Below are 19,952 nucleotides of genomic sequence, written 5' to 3' on the forward strand. Positions count from 1 at the left end.
GCGCTCAATTTAACTCCCTGGCACTAAACAGAAAATGTACCTGAACTGACTCATCTGTTTTGCAGCTAAAGCTTTCAGCTTGGCATAACAAATACACCCATAAACAATTGTTTATTTTTTCACATTTCATCCTTTTGAAGTTATTATTAGGAACAACAGCCAGCAAACACCGAAGGGAATTTATAGGAGCAAAACCCACCCCTTCTGATTGACAAACGGCGCATTTCTGAAACTTTCTTTCAGAGCAGCGTTAGTGTCCTGTGTGCATGACGCTATCGAAACCGCGAAGATATCAAAGGCTCTAGTCATGCGTTTTAGCCATTTGCAGGAATTGCCTGGTACAAACTGCAAAAACCAAAACCGTAAAGGGCCATTAGTACCTCGATTGGCATACTTACAACTCCTGCTACGGTAGCTCAGCCTCCTTTAATTTTGCTCTAGGTTTGGAAGCACCAAGCGATTTGATGCTGAGCTGTATTACACTCGCTATCAGACGCACAATCCGTGCGGAGACTCTCCCTGTTCGTGAAAGGCTTACTCTGTCCTAGGAGTCCGGCAAGCCAACGCAGCAGTGCCTGGTTGAGCATCAGTAGAGAATAAGTCCACGGAAGTAGAGAGCTCCAACAACAAATTTATCCCAACAAAAAGATACGAAGGAGCTGAGGTAAAGTGATTCATCATTTTATAACCAATTCTCGCAAGGCTGGACAAGAACCACTGTCGTGGTTTAACCCCAGCCAGCAACTCGGCACCACGCAGCCGCTTGCTCGCTCCCCCACCGGTGGGACGGGGGAGAGAATCGGGAGGGCAAAAGGGGAAAACTCGTGGGTTGAGATAAGAACCGTTTAATAACTAAAGTAAAATAAAAATAGAACAGTAGCAATAGTAACAATAGTAATAATCATAACAAGTAATAATAGTACAATAGTAATAGAAAGCAAGTGATGCACTGTACAATTGCTCACCACCCACCAACCGGTGCCCAGCACGTCCCCCAGGCAGCCATCATTGCTCCCTCCCGGCCAACGCCCCCCGCTCACATACCGAGCCTGACGCCATACGGTACGGCATAGCCCCTTGGCCAGTCGGGGTCAGCCCCCCTGCCTGTGCCCCCTCCCAGCTTCTTGTGCTCCCGGCAGAGCAGGGGAAGCTGAAAAGTCCTTGACCAGTGTGAGCGCCACTTGGCAACTCCTTAGCAAGAACCAAAACATCAGTGTATCATCAACATCGTTCTCATCCTAAACCCAAACCGCAGCCCCATACCGGCTACCAAGAAGAAAATTAACTCTATCCCAGCTGAAACCAGGACAACCACCAAGCCACATCAGGAAAAAGCCAGAGCTGAAGCTACAGAACTGCATACGGAAAGGGCCACAGACACATGCACAAGGAAACACAACGGGCATTTGTACGCGATGGTTAACGAAGGGCCGACCCAAGCGGCCACTGTGCAGCAGGCCAGGGTCACTGACTTACAGGGTGATGGCAGAACACAGAGCCTCTTGTTCCAAAAGCACAAAGGCTCCTACTCCTTGAACTACAGGGAACTCTTCGTCAGCAGTACACGGCCACCGAGACATACCTACAGGCTCAAGCCTGTTTAAGGCAATATTTCGCATTCTTTATAAACAATGGTATCACACTGATATTGTTGTTTATGTAATTGCATGCAAGTATGTTATGGAAACTAATTCAGTTAAATCTATTTTTTTTTTCCTTTAACAATAAAAGGTCAGACTTCAAGCCAGATCAGACTTCAAGCAGCAGCTACAGTTTTTGTTGGTTTCGATAAATGCCCTGAAGAATTACCACTTAATGGAAATCTACAGAGGTGAAGGTTTGGAGCTCTTAACCCTTTGTGCGGGGTCCCAGCTGAATGAATTATGGTTATTGTAAAAAGCCATCTTTATACTTCAGTGAAAGAGTCTTGTTAAAAAAATTCAGGCTTCCTTTCAGACACAGTTCCATACCAACACTATTTTCAAGAGGCACCGTCTTGCCCACGCCCGGTTTACGGACCAGCACACAACTGGGCGCGTGCCCTTCACCGAGTTTCACCCAGGGGAGTCACTCACTTCGAGAGGTTTTATCTTTGCGCTGGCCAGTCTCTTGGAAGGAAGAAACGGGGCTCCTAAGTAGCCATCTTTTCCACCACGGCCTCCCTTGCTTTCAACTTGGAAGTGAAATGATGGCTTTTAGGTCAGTCAATCGCAAAAAAAAAAAGTTTGGGGCTATGAGCATTTCATCCTTTTCTTCTGAAAATTTCATTTAGCATCAGGAAGAAAAAAATATTTAAAATTTTCGACGGGCTGCTTCATGATGCTACTAATCATCGAACCATTTAGGTTGGAAAAGACCTTTAAGATTGTTGAGACCGTGAAACATCAAGTTCAACTAAGAAACGCAAGAATCGAGACTATGGTCAGAAAATAGCTACAGAACATCCAATAACTTGGGGAATAAGCAAAGGCTGGAGCAAACACATCAGATGCCAAAACAAAAATCCGACTCCTGTTCTTAGAGCAGGCATGCCGGGTCGGGCTGCATCAGACTTCGCAGACGGCACAAGTCCTTCACGTTGGCAGCACTGTACCAGGTTCCACACCAACGCCAGCACAAGGTTACCCGTCAAGAACCTGAAGCTTTATGTAAACAGCATTTCGGAAAACCTCACTTTTAAACCTCACTCCACATGCTCGTTAGCAGCAGATTACAGTCCGTAAACTGAACTATCAGCTCACAATTTTCACACGTTCACTTCAGATTAAGCATTCCTGCTATTTTAGTTTCGGGAACACGAGTGGCCTTTTAGCAGCATTTCCTCTTGACAGCTTAATTTAGGGTCTGTCCAAATAGCAAGTCATTGCTATCCTCCCACTCCAATGGAAACTATTACCCAGCTACTTTAGAGAGAGGCCCTTTAACATTTAGCATCCCCTCCTCTGCACGATCCACACCCAGGAGCCATCTACAGCCAACGCCAGACCGCACAGAAACACGTATGGCCACAATCATCGGTTTGTAGTCAGAGCCAGCTTATAAGCAGCATTTAGACAGCCCAGAAATTATTTAGCCCTTCTTCCACCGAGATATTCAGTCCCCTTTCCTCTAGACCTAAACAGTTGCACTGGAATTAACGGAGCAAATGCCCCCACAGCCCCGGCGGTGGCAGGAGCTGCCGTGTGAGCGGGGTGAGGGAAGCAGTTAAGAATTCTTAAACCCAAATCAAGGCTAATCCCACCCAGATCATCCTCCAGCACAGGAATATGCCACCACAAGCAACTGATGGATTCACATCGTGCTTTTTTTTTGGTCCACATTAATGCGGTAGCACTTTATGAAATAGTTACTATAAAAGAGCATTGACAATGTCTCCGTTCCAGACCTAGATAGGAACTGGGACACTAAAGCAATCTGGTTTCTGGGGAAAGATAATAATGAGGTTATGCAGACTTAACAGCAGGACATTTCCTTGTCTATATTTAACTTAATAAGGAATGCAGAAACTATGTATGAAAAATAATAAATCAGTGTAACTAATAAAAGCCATTTTGCATTTTTGTAGCACACACAGAAGGGGTACGCGAAAGCGCCGGGCAGATGGGGGGCTGCGCTAACCCAAAGCGCCGCACTGGCTGCGGGAAGCTCCAGCGGCCCAGGCAGGGCCGAAGGACAGCCAGACCACCCCTGCACTGGACCAGAACCGAGTTCTCCACTTGCCATCTCTGCTGTTAGAGCAGCCAGACTGTACTATTTCCCAGATTCCCAGTCTGAACTAGGGCTTATGGAGTTAACGAAGACAAAAGGGAAAAAAGTGCACTGCACAGAATCTGCCCAAGGGTAGGAAGCAAACCCTGAAGCATATTCATGCGTTGAGCAGCTCGGAGAGGCAGCTGCTTCCTAGGCCGTTTTCATTCGTAGGGAACCAAGCCAGCTACGCGCAGGAAGCGTTCGAGACCCTTCATCAAGAAGTACCTTAATACGCTGTGCGTTACGTAGCTGCGCAAATCAGACATTAGCGGCGCACAAGGAATACGAATTCCGACGTTAAGATGAAAGGACAAAAATGAGGAACAACTGAGGTTTCAGAAGGCAGCAGTTTAAAAATGTATTAAATAATTCTTCAGTTGTGAGACAGCTGCCACGGTCCTCTGGTTTGTTAAATAGCAGAGGGAGTGACAGCAGCCACGGTGTAACACCAACCTGCGGGACTCCCGATCTCCACCTCTGGAGGAGCCTCGTATTTTGCCAAGAGGAAAGGTGTGGAAAGGAACAGACCACAGCGTTATCAGTCCCACAGTGACAGCTGTACTACAGGTGAGGAAAAGAGTTTTCCTGTAGCTAGACTTTCCTCAATCTATTCCAGGAAATCTTCAAATTATTCCACAGCAAATAAATCATATTCCTTTAATTTGCACTTTTTTTTTTTTTAATAAAAAGCATTGTTGACTTCATGTTCCAGCAACAGCTCATCCGTTGTACCCGGTATTTGCCCCATCTGTTCTTTTTTTATGCTCAGAATCTGTGTACCCAGTGAGTAACCTGTTCATTTTGATAATTAAAATCCATCTTTTTGTTAGCTAACCTAAAAGCTGCAGAAGAGTTATTTGCATCCGTTACCCATATCACAGACCCCCTGTCCTGGCATCTCATCCCAAAGAGCTCCTACTATTTGCCCAATTCAGTCAGTCCCTCCCTTTCAAAACGAGCTCCCTTCTGGCCTTCCCACCACCTTATCTGCTGTTTGACCACATCCACAAGGTCGAAGTTTGCTAACGTACGCAGAACTCGTGCTCTGCGACCCGACTTGGAGAGTCGCAGGCTCACAACGTCCCGGACAGCCCAAAGAAGTCAGCCTGGCTCTTCCTTCCAGAAGTTTTACTTCAGGTGACCTGGTGGAATAACTTTCAAGAAGCATCATCTCATCCAGCCACCCTCTGAAAGCAGCAGCAACACAAACAACTCTACTTGCATAAGCCACTGCCTCTAGCTTCCATCTAGGGAAGGCTGGAATTTATTTCCTGAACTTCGTATTTCCATTTTGTAGCTTCCTTAACTGCACTGTTGTGTACATGCCTCTGGGCACGCACAGCCTTTGAATTTAAAGTTATGGTCAGTCTGACCCAGATTTCGCGCATCGCCTCTGAAGATGGAGAAAGGGGAGAGCAGGCAAGCGGGGGCAGGGGACGCCGCCCACAAAAAAAGATACTTGAAAACCTGTGAACTGTTTAAAGAGAATCATACTTGGCACGAGATGCCGACTGACTTGCCTCACGTTTTTGGCAGAAGGAATAGAAGATTTTTCAGAGAGAAGCATGGCCAGGACAGGTACCCGCCTCTGCCCGTCAGCAGAGGTGACCCAGCACCTCGGCCCGCTCGAGGCTGCTGCGGTCCCAGCGTGGGTGCGCGTCTCGTCCTGTCCTCAGCCCCTGTGCTTCCACTTAACGCTGATGTGGACAGTCAGCGGTAGTATCTCTGCTAGTATTAACGCTATATTCTCTCCTACCAAAGTGAAAGTTCGAGCAACCTTTATGCCAAAGAGGTACGGAGAAATCTATTCACAAAAGTAGCACATCCATCTAAGAGGAAAAATTAATGAAGCAATATTTCCTCACTTGTTTGTTGGTTTAAAGGAGACCCTCTGGTACACAGATTGGAGAAGCTTGTATGTTATTTCATCAGATCCACTTGCTCCTTTAAAATTAGCTGCTAACTACATACAGAACAAAATCCCCGACTGGAAGAAACAGGGACAGCTCAGTCATAATTCCCATTTCTCTCGCCCTAAGTCAGCTTGCTTTTCTTAGACGAGGCTCTCATGAGCACTTAGCAGTGGCCGTTGAGGCATGACAAAACAGGACAGCAGGGAGCAGATACATGCTAAGTCATCTTCCTCCGCAGTGTCCTGAAGGGAGTCTTCCATGAAAAGGATGTCTGCATCTGTCTGTCAAAAGGAGAGGACACATCAGTGAATCAAGTTGCTGATGATTTTTACATCCCGTGGCTAGGCGCAACAAATCTGTGACCTAATTTAGGTTTTTTATAACTTTTTATAGGCACAGTCTGAACCAGGGGATTAATTTGCGGGTTTTTTTGGTGGTTGTTTTGTTTTAAAGTTAAACAAGGTAGGATCTCTGCTTCGGTTTTGCGGATGTTCTGAGCCGCAGGAAATCACTCAGATTCCTAGAGGCTTCGCCTCCGAGGCAGCGAGATGCAGGTCCAGGGACCTTCAACAACGCCTTTCCAACAAAACTCACAAATTCACGCTCAACTCCCTTGCTAGAAAAAACAACGCAACAGCCTCCAAATGGGCGTCCAGAATTATAGTTCTCCTAGTTTGGAGAAAAGGAGGCTGAGGGACCACCTCATCGCTCTCTGCAGCTTCCCGAGGAGGGGACGTGGAGAGGGAGGTGCTGAGCTCTTCTCCCTAGGATCCAGGGACAGGACGCCTGGGAACGGCCCAAAGCTGCCCCAGGGGCGGTTCAGACTGGACACGAGGAGCGTTTCTTTGCCAAGAGGGAGTCAAACCCTGGAAGAGGCTTCCTAGAGAGGCGGTTGATGCCCCGAGCCTGGCAGTGTTTAAGAGGCGTTTGGACAATGCCCTAAGTAACATGCTTTAACTCGCTCAGCCCTGCAGTGGTCGGGCAGGATGGATGCAGTGGACTGGATGATCCTTGTAGGTCCCTCCCAACTGAAAGAGTTTATTGTATTTGCTTATATTCAGGAATTAGTTCCCCAAAAATGCAGTGATGTACAGTTGCCATCTCACTAGTAGAGGGAAGGCCATCTAGTCCAGATAGTGAAGAGCTGCTAGACAGGCGTAAATACCCGATAACTAGTGGTCCGACGATGTATGTGGTAAGTAGAAGACTATAGATATTTCCATAGTAAAGAAATCAAACACTGATTCAAGCTTTGAGCAGCTGTTTGAGCCGGAGTGCAGCTGGTAGCTTTCTCTTAACTCCGAGGGGCTGAAGCAGAGAGCAGAGCGCCGTTCCCAGCTCCAGTCTGCCACCCGACTGGGGCTGCCGACCTCAGCGTCGCGCTACGGGCCCGCTTACGGAAGCCATCACATACAATATCTCACTACTGATTTCAAAGGCATGTTTGGACTTCCAGCAACATCAGGATTTCAGTAAGAGCCGTCTCGTACAAAACCACATTCTCCTTCAGACAATACATTCATAGAGCAGAGAGTTTCCAACTATTATTTATACAGCTTAAGTAAATGCCTCCCTCCTTTACAAAGGACAAAAGGAGCGTCAAGTACCGACAAGGTAGATTTGGGGCATTTGTTGGTTTTACGCCTGGATTGCTACAACAGACAAAGCACTTGTGGAGCTGTTTCCCTTCTCAGCACAAGTTCTCCAACAACTTTCTGGCTAATTTTAAATATATAGAATACATTAAATAAGTCCCAGAAGCTGCAAGCTCCTATAGATAACAAGTCAAAAGGCGCACAACTAAAGTAAAGGGACAAAAGCTCCTATTATTGCCTCCACAGAGAAACACAAGGACAACGTAGGCAGTTCCACCCGGGACTACCAAGCCACGGTACGTGCGACCCATCGCGCAGGCAGAGACTGGGAGCCGGTGATGGCCACCAGAGCGCTGCGGGGACTGGGGACAGGGCGAGGTGTCCCTAAGAAGTCTGGGCTTTTATAGTCAGTGCCACTGAACCGCATATTACAACCATGAAACAGCTCCAAAGGCTTGATGCGAATCTCGGTTCACTTCCACGATCAGTTTATGGCCACACATGAGATAATAAACATGACGTTTTAACTTCTCACTTTAGATAGGTTTAACGAAGTTGTGATTCAGCTCGTCAACAGAATTTCAAAGCCGGGGCCGAGCTTCAGCCACTGCTGCTTCTTCATAATGCGGTTTGCTCAGAGTCATTTCCTTTTCCACATCTGATATCTCACTACTTCCACTTATCAGGCCACTAAATAACCTTTCCCTCAGCTTCTGATTCCGGCTGCTAGTCTCACTTGAGCTTCTTTTCCTATAGCAAAAAGCCTACGCAATGAAACAGGTTAAACGAGCTCCGAGTGACGCTACACAGGCACTGAAGCAACCCGAGAGATTCCCAAGCTCGGCTGCAGCCGGTTCAGCCGTGGGTAACTGCACTTGCACAACAGGCAAGCAAGGAGCTCAGACAGATCCAAGCAGATAGCGAAGCGAGTGCTCCAGCCACTGCTGGTCTTTCACTTGGGAGAGGACAGCTGGAGTAAACCTGTGAGCAGGCATGAATACAAGCAAAAACACTGGCTTCAGGTAAAGTCTTGGGTGGAACACGTGTATCCATGTACTTTGGATAAGGAAAAAAAGCCAAAGTCAAAAAAAGGAAACACGCCTACGGAAGTGGAAGGGGACAGGCAAAAGAGGAAAATGAACACAAGAGCCGCCAGACACCCGAGCAGACGCTGGACCGCGGTATGCTTGTTAGCCCACCTCCCACTTAGCGACATGGCTCTAAGATGGGAAAGCCGCACGTTGGCCTACACACAAACAGCACAGGTATCTTCCAGGTGGGTTCGCAGACTTTTCCAGGCAGTGGCCACGAAGCCAAGCTGGGAAGCGGTTATGGGACCCATCCTAGAGAATCAGGGACACGTGAAACGACGGAAGCGACCCTGCGGAAGCTGCTCAGGATGGCTGCAGGCAGCGGGGCGCGGGCGCCGCAGGTGGCAGCAGGGCCTGCACGCCGGCTGTGCTGCGTTAATGCTATCAGTCATTCACTTCCACGGGCATGTTAATATTGTGAATAAACAAAGAGCAACTGTCAGAGCAGAACGGAAACCGCCGCAGCAAGGCCGATAGACTATGACAGGGAAAGTCACTGGAACAAAACGAGCTCTAGCTGACAAAGGCCATTTTTTTTTTTTTTTTTAATGCCTCACCTTCAGCTTTTATAAATTGCAACTTCAGAATTTGAAAGCTGATGGCTTAAAGAAGTGCAGTTATTTCAATTTCATGATGCCTTGTAAGAGCCTACATAATTCTGTTTTTTATTCAGTATTTCCAAAGAGTACCCATCAATTTGTAGGGTTTCATTACTTAGGATACGAGCCATTTCTCCACTGTTTAAAGCAAAGCATTATTTTTGCTGTTAATTGGTACTGCAAATATACCCAGCTTCTACAACTAGATTGCACATAAGTCTTTAATGAACATTTCTGCTCCATAAGCTTGAAACATTTTCATCAGCTAGGCTTTCCTTAGGAAAGCAATAATAAAGCCAATGAGGCATGCTCTCACCATATTCAATTATTCAGACAGCGTGTGAATGAGCAAAGTAAGGCAGCAGACAGTCTCCTCTTCCACAACGTTAAAAAGATTCTCTCCGTTTTCTGGAGATTTGAGACAACTTCTATTTTCTTCCTGCCTTTCAGACATTCATAGCTTGGAGAGCCTACACTTCAACAGATGATAAAGTCTCCGAAGATAACTGGGCAGAAATCCGGACCTAGCCAGAGGAAAGCTGTAAAATAACCTCCTCTCCCCACGTGTGGATCTCCTACTCGCTGCCAACAGAAAAGCCATAATTAAAGTCAGCCTGCAAGCTGGCAGTCCAACATTTTTCAGGTTTACTAAAGCTACATTTCAGTTTATAACCGCTCTTTTCAGATGCGGACGTTCACTTACTTAAAATTATCTGTACTTGATTTAACAATAAAGAAACTATCTTTCTTTAAAGCAAAGGGACTTCAAAAGCAGCTGCAGGGGCCAGGAGAAGGCCATCCAGGGGAGGCAATGGCAACAAGGGCAATTCAAGTCTACTTTTCTCCACTATAGATCGAGACAAATTGTAACTTGAGGAAAACCAGTGTGTTTGTCTTTGTGGAGCGGATGGGCCCAGCCTAACAAATACAATGATCAGGCATCAGTTCTCCATCTCCCTTACGGCAGTGGCACCTCCACCATCAGGCGGGCCTGCAGAGCGCCTCTGAGATAAGTTACACAATCTGCACAGCGCCAGGTAATGAAAAGCTCCCAAACGCAAATAAAAATTTCATTGGAGCTGCCTAGAAGAAAGACTGTTGTAACGGCTACTGAACACTGAAACACCTTACGAAAGGACTATATGCACTTACAGCTGTAACACACACAATGAGATTCCATGGCTGGTCCACCCTCTCCGGGGCAGACGCCTTGTGATCCAAGGTGATGTTTTTCAAGAAACTTTAGCCTTCTGCCAGCAAGGATGGATCATTGCATCCCTCAACCTTTCTACCTTTGCACTTGCATCTACAATAGACTCTTCGAAGAGTCAATTCAATGCTCTGTACCGCTCATTTCAAACACAAGCTCTGCACCAGCCAAAAGAACGTACTTTTATAGTGATCTCTGTCCGTGGGGAAGCTGGGTCTCTCCGACATTTAACTTGGCTGTCATTTAGTATAGGAATTGACCTCGTCAAAGATTTCAACAAAATAGGTCTCTGGTGATCCAGTCCACAACAATACAGGCCAAAACCTCTCAGCAGTCAAAGCCTCTGCTACTTTACAAAGTGTCATTTGCTGCTTCCCATCTTGGTGTTTAATGCATCCCACTAAGCATTCGCTTCCAAACACGGAGAGACTAGCCACCCATGCAGCCGGGCTCCGGGCGAGAGATCACCCGCAAGGGCAGGAACCCTCCTGCGGATTCCATCGTGTTCAACTTAACGTTCACCTCTCCCACGGAAGAAAGGCAATTCTGCCCGAGCAAAGTTGCCTGGAGAGGACCGATTGCATTACTCCCAGTTATTATGGAAGCCCTCTACGCAAACTGGTCACCGTAGCCAGATCTGTTATTAGTGAAGGGAAGGAAATTAAAACATAAGTACTAGTACGGCAAGACTTCGAGGAATCTCTGTATTCTAGTGGCAGGTAATATGCATATTACATGCCCCTTATTATCATTATTTTCAATTAAGTAAAAGCAGTTTAAAAATAAAGTCTACGCTCAGCACTTATGCAAAATAAAAATCATTAGCTGGAGCTAGATCTCCGTCAAAGATCAAGGCAGAAGGAATACCCAAATGAAAGAGCACCAGTAAGAATTCTTGTTTGCCCATGTCTAAATATACACGCACACGCGTACAGGTGCCTGTGTACGGGACGCTGTTCAGCGGCAGAACAGGGAGGCTTAGGAGGCATCAGTAAGAACACGACATGACTGACTTCAGCCGTCTTCATCCTGGATTTTAACAAAGAGGAGATCATTTCTCACTTGGCAAATCTCTGACTGTCAGGAATCTCCTGGGTCACCTCCTGTGATGGTGTTGAGAGAAGAAAAGAAAGTCAGAAAGAAATCAGTCGGTCGTCTTCCATGTAACCACCACTATTGGCACAGTTACTTTGGACTAAGAGTTCAAGAGCTGCCGGCTGCTCAGAGAGGCTGGGGATTCTCCGTTCTTGGAGACGTTCAAAACCCAACAGGACACAGTTCTGGGCAAGCTGCCCCAGGTGACCCTGCTTTAGGCAGAGGGGGGTTGGACTAGATTATCTCCTGAGGTCCCTGCCAACCTCAGCCATTCTGTGATTCTGATGCTCTTTGAAGACCACTGTTCATATTTTTGAAACCAATGATCAAAAGCCTAGAAACAGAACAAGACGCGTCCTAAAGCACTTCCATTTTGCATCTTGAAGGCAAGCCTCAAAACCAAAGCAAAGCAACCCTCCCAGCCTCCCCGGCCACACAGTTTTGGCAAGGATTCGTTTCTGTCCCAGACTCAGAGGAAAGGCAGCGTGCAGAGCACACAGCAGTGCAGTCCTGCAGTAGATATAGAATTTCATTCATGCAGTGGCTTTTGCTAAGGATGGAAATGAGACAAGCCTATGTAAAAAAAAAAAATTGAGGAATAATTCCAGAATTTGCATCTCTGATACCTGAAAATTTGAATGAACAAGATAGGCCATTGTGTAACTCTCTTGCTCTTAAGAACTAAAATTACTTCGGGTGCTATGAAGCTAGCTCTAGGAGTCCTAACTAGTCCTGCAATGGAAAGGCAGCCACAAATCCTGCTTACTAATATACAAAGGTCTTCCTCCTGCTGCTTCAAAAGACCCACAAGTTACTACTTGTCTGCAATTGCTTCAGTTTGTCTACTGTGCGAGGCCTGTAGGAAAAGTAGGAAAAGCTTGGCTTGCAAAGCTATGAGGACAACCAGAATTCATCTGGAAGGTCAGCTCCGAAAGCAAATTCATGCATAGACACAAGAAAGAAGTTAGTTTCTCACTACTCCTCACCTTCTTCCTCCTGCATGGAAAGGTATATGAAAATGCAGCTTCAAGATAAAAGCAAATATTACCTCAAAAAGGGCACCACGCTCCCAACCCTGCACCGCGACGCGTGGCCACGGGCTGGGACGCAGCAAGTAAACTTCTGCCTTGTGAACCAGAAGGTGAAAAAGAGCCATATGAAAGGGGCCTTTTCTTGCTCAATTTTGTTTGTTTTTTAAATCTCTGGGCTGATATTTTCCTCCCTATAGTTATTGCCTAGTAAAGGATTACTTTACTAGGGTGGGGGAGAATGGGAATGCACGATGCCTCTCCATCCGTCGGGAATGGCTGACCTGCTATTATTCACATATGGCAAGAATATTGCCCTGCTGCACCTTCCCATAAGCACCACAACAGGCACCCAGCAGATCAACAGCAGCTACAGACTCATAATAACTGAGAACTCTCCGAGCACTCTGGATAAATAGATTTTATGAAATTTATTATCCAACTCTAGTTTGGAATACTAGACTTCTTCCCTTAAGGATAAAAACCCACCCTTTTGTGAGTGACATAAGGTCAGCTACACTAACCTGTAACAGTGATTTTTATGAAGGCAAAGATGACCGCATCGTGTTTTATTCATGCATTCGTGTATTCCCCTTTAGAGAGCTTGTTCCCAAAGTATCGCTTTAAGGAAGACATGAGAGGTCATGAAACAGGCCCAGTTATTGCTCTGAAGGCGTTCACAGTTGCTGATGAACCCGAGAAGGCTGGACTTACCTGCTGCCGTTCCAGCTCCCTAAGATAACATCATGGGACTGGAGGAGGATCACGTCCAGAAGCATTACTTCCCTGGAACACAGCATTTACGTGGCACAGATTGGCCCTTGCTTCTTCCAAAGATCTCAGTAGATCTTCTTCCAAAGATCTGCAGCGTGCACGGACAGTTGTACTGCGCAGTCAGACTGTGGCTGCTAACTCAGATTTCAGAGTCTCAGTTGCAGGTTTTCTATCAGCCTCGCTCCCTTCTGGCCTCGATTCAGGTTCTTCCTCCGCTCAGGGTGAGGAGATACTTTTTGCAAAACTTGCCTTCTTTGCTATGCAGGGAAGTAACGACATGCGATGGCTCCAGGAGGAGAGGGCATGGGAACTCTAGGCATGAAGCCTACAATGCTCTTTATCAGGGCGCTTAACCGCTGAGCAAAGTCAAGACAGCAACTTCTTTTGCTATCTGGCTTTGAGGAGCTTAATTCTGGTCACAGAACTTGTAGAGACAGAAAACTCCAGGCACCCAAGAGAGTAACTCTACCACATCCCTGGGAATTAGACTTAAATTGCTCTGGATTTGTCTAAAAGCCTGAAGTGCATTTTGCCGTTTCTCCACAGTAGGTACCACTGGAGAGGCAGTGCAGTTCTGTTTGACCCCAAGCCGCCTAATAAACCACTTCAACAGGCAGGAGTTTTAGCACAGACAGAGCTGACCGATGCTACCAAAACTGAGAAGAGTGAACAGTCATGAACTGAAGGCAAAATTGTTCAGACTTCCCTCCTGTCCAAATCATAAGTGAACCCTAGGAGGACAACAAATGGAAGGAAGCCCGCTTGAACCAGTCCTGAGTGTTTGGAGAAGCTTCCTTGGAGCCAAAGAACAGTCTTTGATCAAGTAAGGATGGCGGGAAGGGGGGAGGCTCACGTAGAAGAGGGCCTTACGTCAGTCTAGCCACGACTGGATGAAAAACAGAGCCAGGAGGCTTTAGGAGTGTCAGGCTGAGAAGAGGAAGAGTGATACAACTGCAAAGAATCACCCCAGCAGACCACTTCCAACCCTGACTCCACTTGTACCCATTCCCAAAAAAATACAGGGCACATATTCGTGCCTGCAAAGAGCGTTTTACTATTGTTAATTATACTTAAGCACACAGAGATGAGATAAGAGAACACCAGCCTCCTGAATGGTTCCCTCCCTTTGGGCAACTTCACTCCCATTAACCGCTCAGCAAGATGGGGTGAGGCTGTCCAAGTTAGGGTGCTACATTATGAGCTGTACCGCTTCCAAGCTGATAAAAAGTCACATTAATAAACTTGCCTTAAGTTACAGCAGGATAGATACTCTGCCAGAGCAGCTTCGCTGGGAGTACAAGAATAACTCTCCTATAAGCCCCAGCAGGGATTAGGGACTTTAGAAGGTGGGGATTAATGGTCTTGGCTGGCCTTCAAAAAAGCCACATGGAAGATGAGTTCATAGATAATAACTGCGAGGGACTTCCAAGCGTCTAGCTCCGCACAGGCCTACGAGCATTGAAATAAGAGACCTAAAAAAGACTGGTAAGTCATCTCCAAACCCCATAAATGCTTATCTAAGGAAAATAAAGAGTTTGCCCACCTTCTGCACAGACTTGTAAGTTTTAGCTCTGAAATGACCTATTCCTTAACTACTTTAAAGAAGGAAACTACAGACTCGTACTCGCTTGCTGGTTTTCAAGCTGTCTCACAGAAGAGCCGCTTTTCTGCGCTGCACACCAGGAGAGGCTGCACCAAATAAGGAGGGTTTCATTAATCACGGGGGGAAGAGCCGCCTCTTCTCACTTGGCAGAGGACAGAGGGAAAGACAGGCAAAGTGGGGGCAGGGTACGAGAACTCTGGCTGTTAGCAAAGCACTTTCTTTCTAGGTTGCATATTGACTGCTAAGCCACAAACCAAACAGGCAAGGCAAGCAGCTGTTCTGTCAGCTGCTTTCCTTTAATAGCAAATGCATCAGAAAGGAAAGCAGCTCCTACCTCCCTACCAGCAAAGCCCAGAAAATAATGGCTTTCTGGCTTTTGCTAGAGGGCCCCTTCCCTTGGGAGGAAGGGAAGGATGGCACATTTCTAATACAGTAGATCAGGCAATAATTCTCGTTTTTATTAGCTATTTTGTAGCTCCTCATTATTCTTCTTCCTGCCCGATCATCTCACTGCCGTAGCCGGCAAAGGAAGACTAACGAGCGCACAAAAAGGGAGAAGTTTCACTAAAGAGTTCACCTCAGTCACCGAGCCCTCACGTCAGCTCCTCTAGATTCATCCTGCTCCACGTTTGCCTTGTACATGCGTCTCCCAGAACAACAGATCTTGTGCTACGTGAGAATCTTGGCTTTCATTTCTAAGATGATGTCTTCTGTTAGTGCTTGTGAAGAAAACTGCACAGTATGAACACTGGAACTACAAACCAGATGAGAAAGAGCTCAAGTCATGCCGTGAGAAAAGTTTTTCAGAGATCCAGTCCAGCTTAACTGTGGCTGTAATGCCACTGCAGGCCCTCCGTACCTTCACAAACTCACAACATTTTGCCTTGTGTACGTATACACATCCGAGAGGGTAGGAGGGAAAGTAAGACCAGAGAGGACGGATTCTGAAATTAAGTTAATCAAAAAAAGCTCTCATTGAAGAGTAAAATAAGCAGCCATTAAATAGCATTTAATGCGTTAGCTCCATATCGTATCTCACACATAGGTCAAGAAGTTTATTGCAGTAAGCCTTGAAAATTCCAAGTTAAACTTTCCGTAGAACAGCAGAAACAACTGAAGCTTGTGGCAATGGCCTGCTCCGCAACTCTGCTCCCTTATTTCACAAGAGTTACCAAGAAGGATAAATCAAGTCACAAACTATAAAGACCTCAAGTCGAGCTCCTGGAGGCCAGCTTTGTGGCTTCTCCTATGCAGATACGCATCCCGATGCCCACGAGAAAGGCTGCAAGCAAACTGGCTCTCTAGAGAACCGCCCCGAGATCAGCACGTTAGCCAGTGCTACTCAAAAAGCAAGATAAAATTTGAGCAAGGAGCATAAATCATCACAGGTTACGGAGAGGAGCAGCTACAACCATGAAAACAGAAGCAGCTCGTTTGGCAACCGGGTGCACACAGTCACTGCTCCCAGGAACTCAGTTTATATACGAGCTTTACTCCTTTACCTATACAGAATAATTCTAGTTATGTTAGTGACTATATTAGAGTAGCTACTTTACTTTTAATTAAAATAAGCACCTCTTGACAATGTAATTATATAGCATGGGAACCTGTCAATCAGGACACAGAACTGGTAGCTTCAAAATGAGAAGCTGACTCGCAGACTATTTCCATCAATGACAACTCACCACCGGCTTGATCTTTCAGAGCCAGATGAGTGGAACAGCAAACCTGGCAATGCTTTCTCAAGTAGATTTGCAAAGAGCAAACAATACTTTAAAGCTTTCCACTACTAGAAGGTCAAAAAAAAACTTGGGAAGAATGAAACAAACCACGCTTCTATACTAAGAAACAAGTTTTAGCTACCTGCAAGTTCTGCAAGATCTTAGCTGCAGCAAGTAAGGTAGTCTATGGGCTCAGCAGTTGCCTTGGAGAATCGTGCCCTCCCCTCAGGCTTTTAAAAACTGACAGATATGCCCCAAAAGGACCCTGGGAATAGAACAGACACACCTGAACTAGTGGAGAGGTAGGGGTTTGCCATTTGAAAGCCACAACAAAGCATTATGGAAGCAGACATTTAAAAAGGAGAAGTGAATGCTCTGTTAGTGCCCAGCCACAGCAGAACTCCGCCACCGGGGAGGCAAACTAGTCCAGAGCGAAGGCGCCCATTTACCCAGCATTAGCCGCTTTCCCTTTGCTTCACGTGCGTTAGATTTTTCAGGCCAGGAACAAAATTCAGTCCCTGTATTCCCATGGAGGCCACTCAGGTGCTCAGAAATTCATGGAGAAATGAAGTCCCTAGACAGGTTTAGGGCGGGAGCAGAGTGTACCTAGGGGATTCAGAGCGGCGGAGCCTGCTCCTTCTTACTCTGTTAAGAACAGCTTTGGGATATCCAATTCTGTCGTTACACAGCGGTGTGTTACTAGAACATGCTTAGGAAGAGCCTGGCTCTTTGCACCACCTTTTGCAATTCATTGCATGGATTTTGTTCATCTTGGAGCAACTCCACAATAGATATAATGGAGACTGAACATATTCCGTGTTACTAGGAATTACGTCCAAGTAGGGATATTTGCGCCTATACACAAGTGAGAGCCAAAAATCAGAAGTCCTTTTAAAACAAGGTAGAAGCATATAGCTTTAAAAATGCTGAATACACTTGGGCACCTCTGCAGGCAGAGCTGAAGTCTTTGGCTACAACAGCTCATGAAAGGATTTGCTAGAAGCCTGGGAAGTAAATATTGCCTGCCTGCGATCCAAGAGAAAGAGGCACTCCTGTTTGGTAATGTAAGAGCTTCAAAACACAGCAAGGCAGAACAAGAATTTAAGTTCAGAATCGTACGTGAGGCCGGGAAAGGTGCGGTGAGTCACCACGTAACTCCAGAGGGGAGAACGCAGGCTTTTCCGAGGGACCGCAGAACGCAAGGCACATTCACGTGCTCCATTACCAGGGTTAATGCACGGCAGGCCGGCAGAGCAGAGACCTTCTCCCTCAGCAAGGGAATTACTGGCAGGATGACATTATCTCAGCATCCATTACTGCTTGTGCCAGAACATAAGCCACACGCAGGCACGCTTGAGGCAACGTTACCAGACGCCTACACCAGTTCGAGTACCTCCCGTGCTACCAAGGGCGGGGGGGGAAAGAAATACATACAGGTACTGAGAAGTGCTCAGAAATTTGCTCAATAGTGCATTAATAGGTATTTAAGCTGTAGGCCAAGGCCCTGAAACGCTGCTAGACTAGGAGATAAGCAAATACGTTCACGTCTCCTTCATAAGGGTATTTATCAGATTCTTGAATTATAAAAACACTACATTCTGAAAGCACTATGTCATCCCGGACTGACAAACTCAACAGCAAGGAAAGCTGAAGGTTGCATGCCAGGCGCTTCTGCTTCCTCTGGACTTGCAGCTTACCCCTTCCAGCCAGAGAGGGACGCCCGCCTGGCCCTGAAGCTGCTGCTGTTATTCCCTACCAGCACGCCATTTTAATGCTCTCAAAGCAGGGAAACACTCCTGCTCTCACGTGATGTTTATTCTTAGAGAGGATCCCAGGGATTTTTATTTAGCTAAGTTCAGTCATGCAGTTGGCCAGGTGCCATAAGAGCATCACAGAACTCCTCAGTTCTGAAAAGGGAGCGGCATTAGTGCGGTATAGACATATTAATGGCATTAAAAGTGGCAGGTTATGCAAGAAAGGCCTGGGTAATTGAAGGTAACTGACTCTCCCCAGAAAGTTCTTACTGCCATACAGAGTTCATGACAGACTTCATAAAAATAAAGAAAAAGATAACCCCACATGACAGGCATAGTCTGAGGTCAGTTGAACTGCTTACACCCGTCAAACAGCTGAACCCAGTTCCTCCTGAGCTAGGCAAAAGAACAAATTCTACCATGTGAGCCTTTCCATTATCTTCAGCTGGTTTTAACGACAAAATTCCTACCCAACTAAGAAAGCAACCAACATTAGCTACTCGTGACCCACGTTACTAGAACAACTAGAACCACATTTATGAAACAGCTTTCAAAAACAACTGCAAACTTAAGTCTGGGAGAAATACACGCAAGTCAGTGAAGGCACTGCTCCAGTTTTTTAGTTTTTCTTCTAAGAAACATGCTCAAATATTGCAAGCAGATGAACGCTGACTTAGTTCACCTAGAACGGTGCCTGTGTGGTTTTCTGGTTAGAGGTTTAGGTGACGTGGAGAAAAAGCGAGGTGCCCCGTTAGCCGGGGCGTGCACCAGGCTGGAGCAGGGGACCGCGCTGAGAGGAGCTGCAGCGAGAGGCCCTGTGTTACTTCGCAGTCTCGAGGAACGCTTGTGAGAGTAATCCTTTCTCTTTGCTCGTACCCTTTGGTTTTTGAAATCCGATGGGGTGGCAACAGGGGGAAGAACACTCATTTCTGAAATGATTTAATGCAGAAGAATAGTTTCCACCTTCCAAAACGTATGCAGGAAGCCAGCAGAGGAGGAAGGGAGTAGCTACTGCAGTTCAACCACTATTGTATTTATATTTCCGTACTCTTGATAACAAATACGTTCAACTATGGCTGAAAAACAAGGCATTGGTTAGAAAACAAAAGCTGAGCTTTCATGAAAGAAAGAGCAATAAAAGGAATTTCAGGTCTCCCCGCGATGTTATCGGGTACGGCCTATTAGTTTCTCTAGAGAATGATTCGCTTCCTTATTGCGGGTATGGCTGCACCATCCAGCATCACAGGATTGTGCCCTTTGACACAGGCACAAAAAGGGAAAGATAAGGGGACCAAATAGATAATTATTCTCCGTGGTACTATAAAACCCACTTCTAAAGTTGTTTTTAATTACAAGAAAGGGTTCTGCCCGCATCTCTAAGGAAGGAAAGCCATATGCAGTAAGTGCCATGGTAGCATTGCCTTCTTCCCAAGGGTTCTCTCGCACTTCAAGGGCAAAACCTTCTCAGTTCTGTTCTCTGCATTCCCAACCGAGGAGTTCAGCGCACGCGGCTGGACTTGATGACCTTAAAGGTCTTTTCCAACCTAAACGGTTCGATGATGCTATACCTCCTTAACCCCCTTTTAAAAGGGCGGGTGAGCCCCTCCTCCAGCAAACTGCAAAATCCTCTCGGAGGACAAGCAATCGCAGTGGTTTGTGCCTCTAAAGCAGAGAGGCAGAGAAAGGCCTCTCTTAGCTGAGCAGAATTCTCTGCAGGCAGAGCTCTGCTGCAGGAGGGGAGCAGGGAGTCACGCAGCAAGTACCAGCTACTCGCCCCTACTCCCGTTATGTCAGCAGCAGCCCCAGTCTAGTTCACTTC

The 19,952-nt window shown here is 46.5% G+C and overlaps 1 protein-coding gene across 7 annotated transcripts in view; it reads right to left on the reverse strand.

The window, feature by feature from the left end:
• Window positions 1-19,952, reverse strand: part of MAP4 (microtubule associated protein 4) — a 171,635-nt gene that overhangs the window by 116,747 nt on the left and 34,936 nt on the right. The window lies entirely within an intron of this gene.

The sequence above is a fragment of the Nipponia nippon genome, unplaced genomic scaffold (genome assembly GCF_047370975.1).
Source record: "Nipponia nippon isolate SJK-2023a ecotype South Korea unplaced genomic scaffold, ASM4737097v1 scaffold_1, whole genome shotgun sequence".
In the NCBI taxonomy this organism is placed as follows: Eukaryota; Metazoa; Chordata; class Aves; order Pelecaniformes; family Threskiornithidae; genus Nipponia; species Nipponia nippon.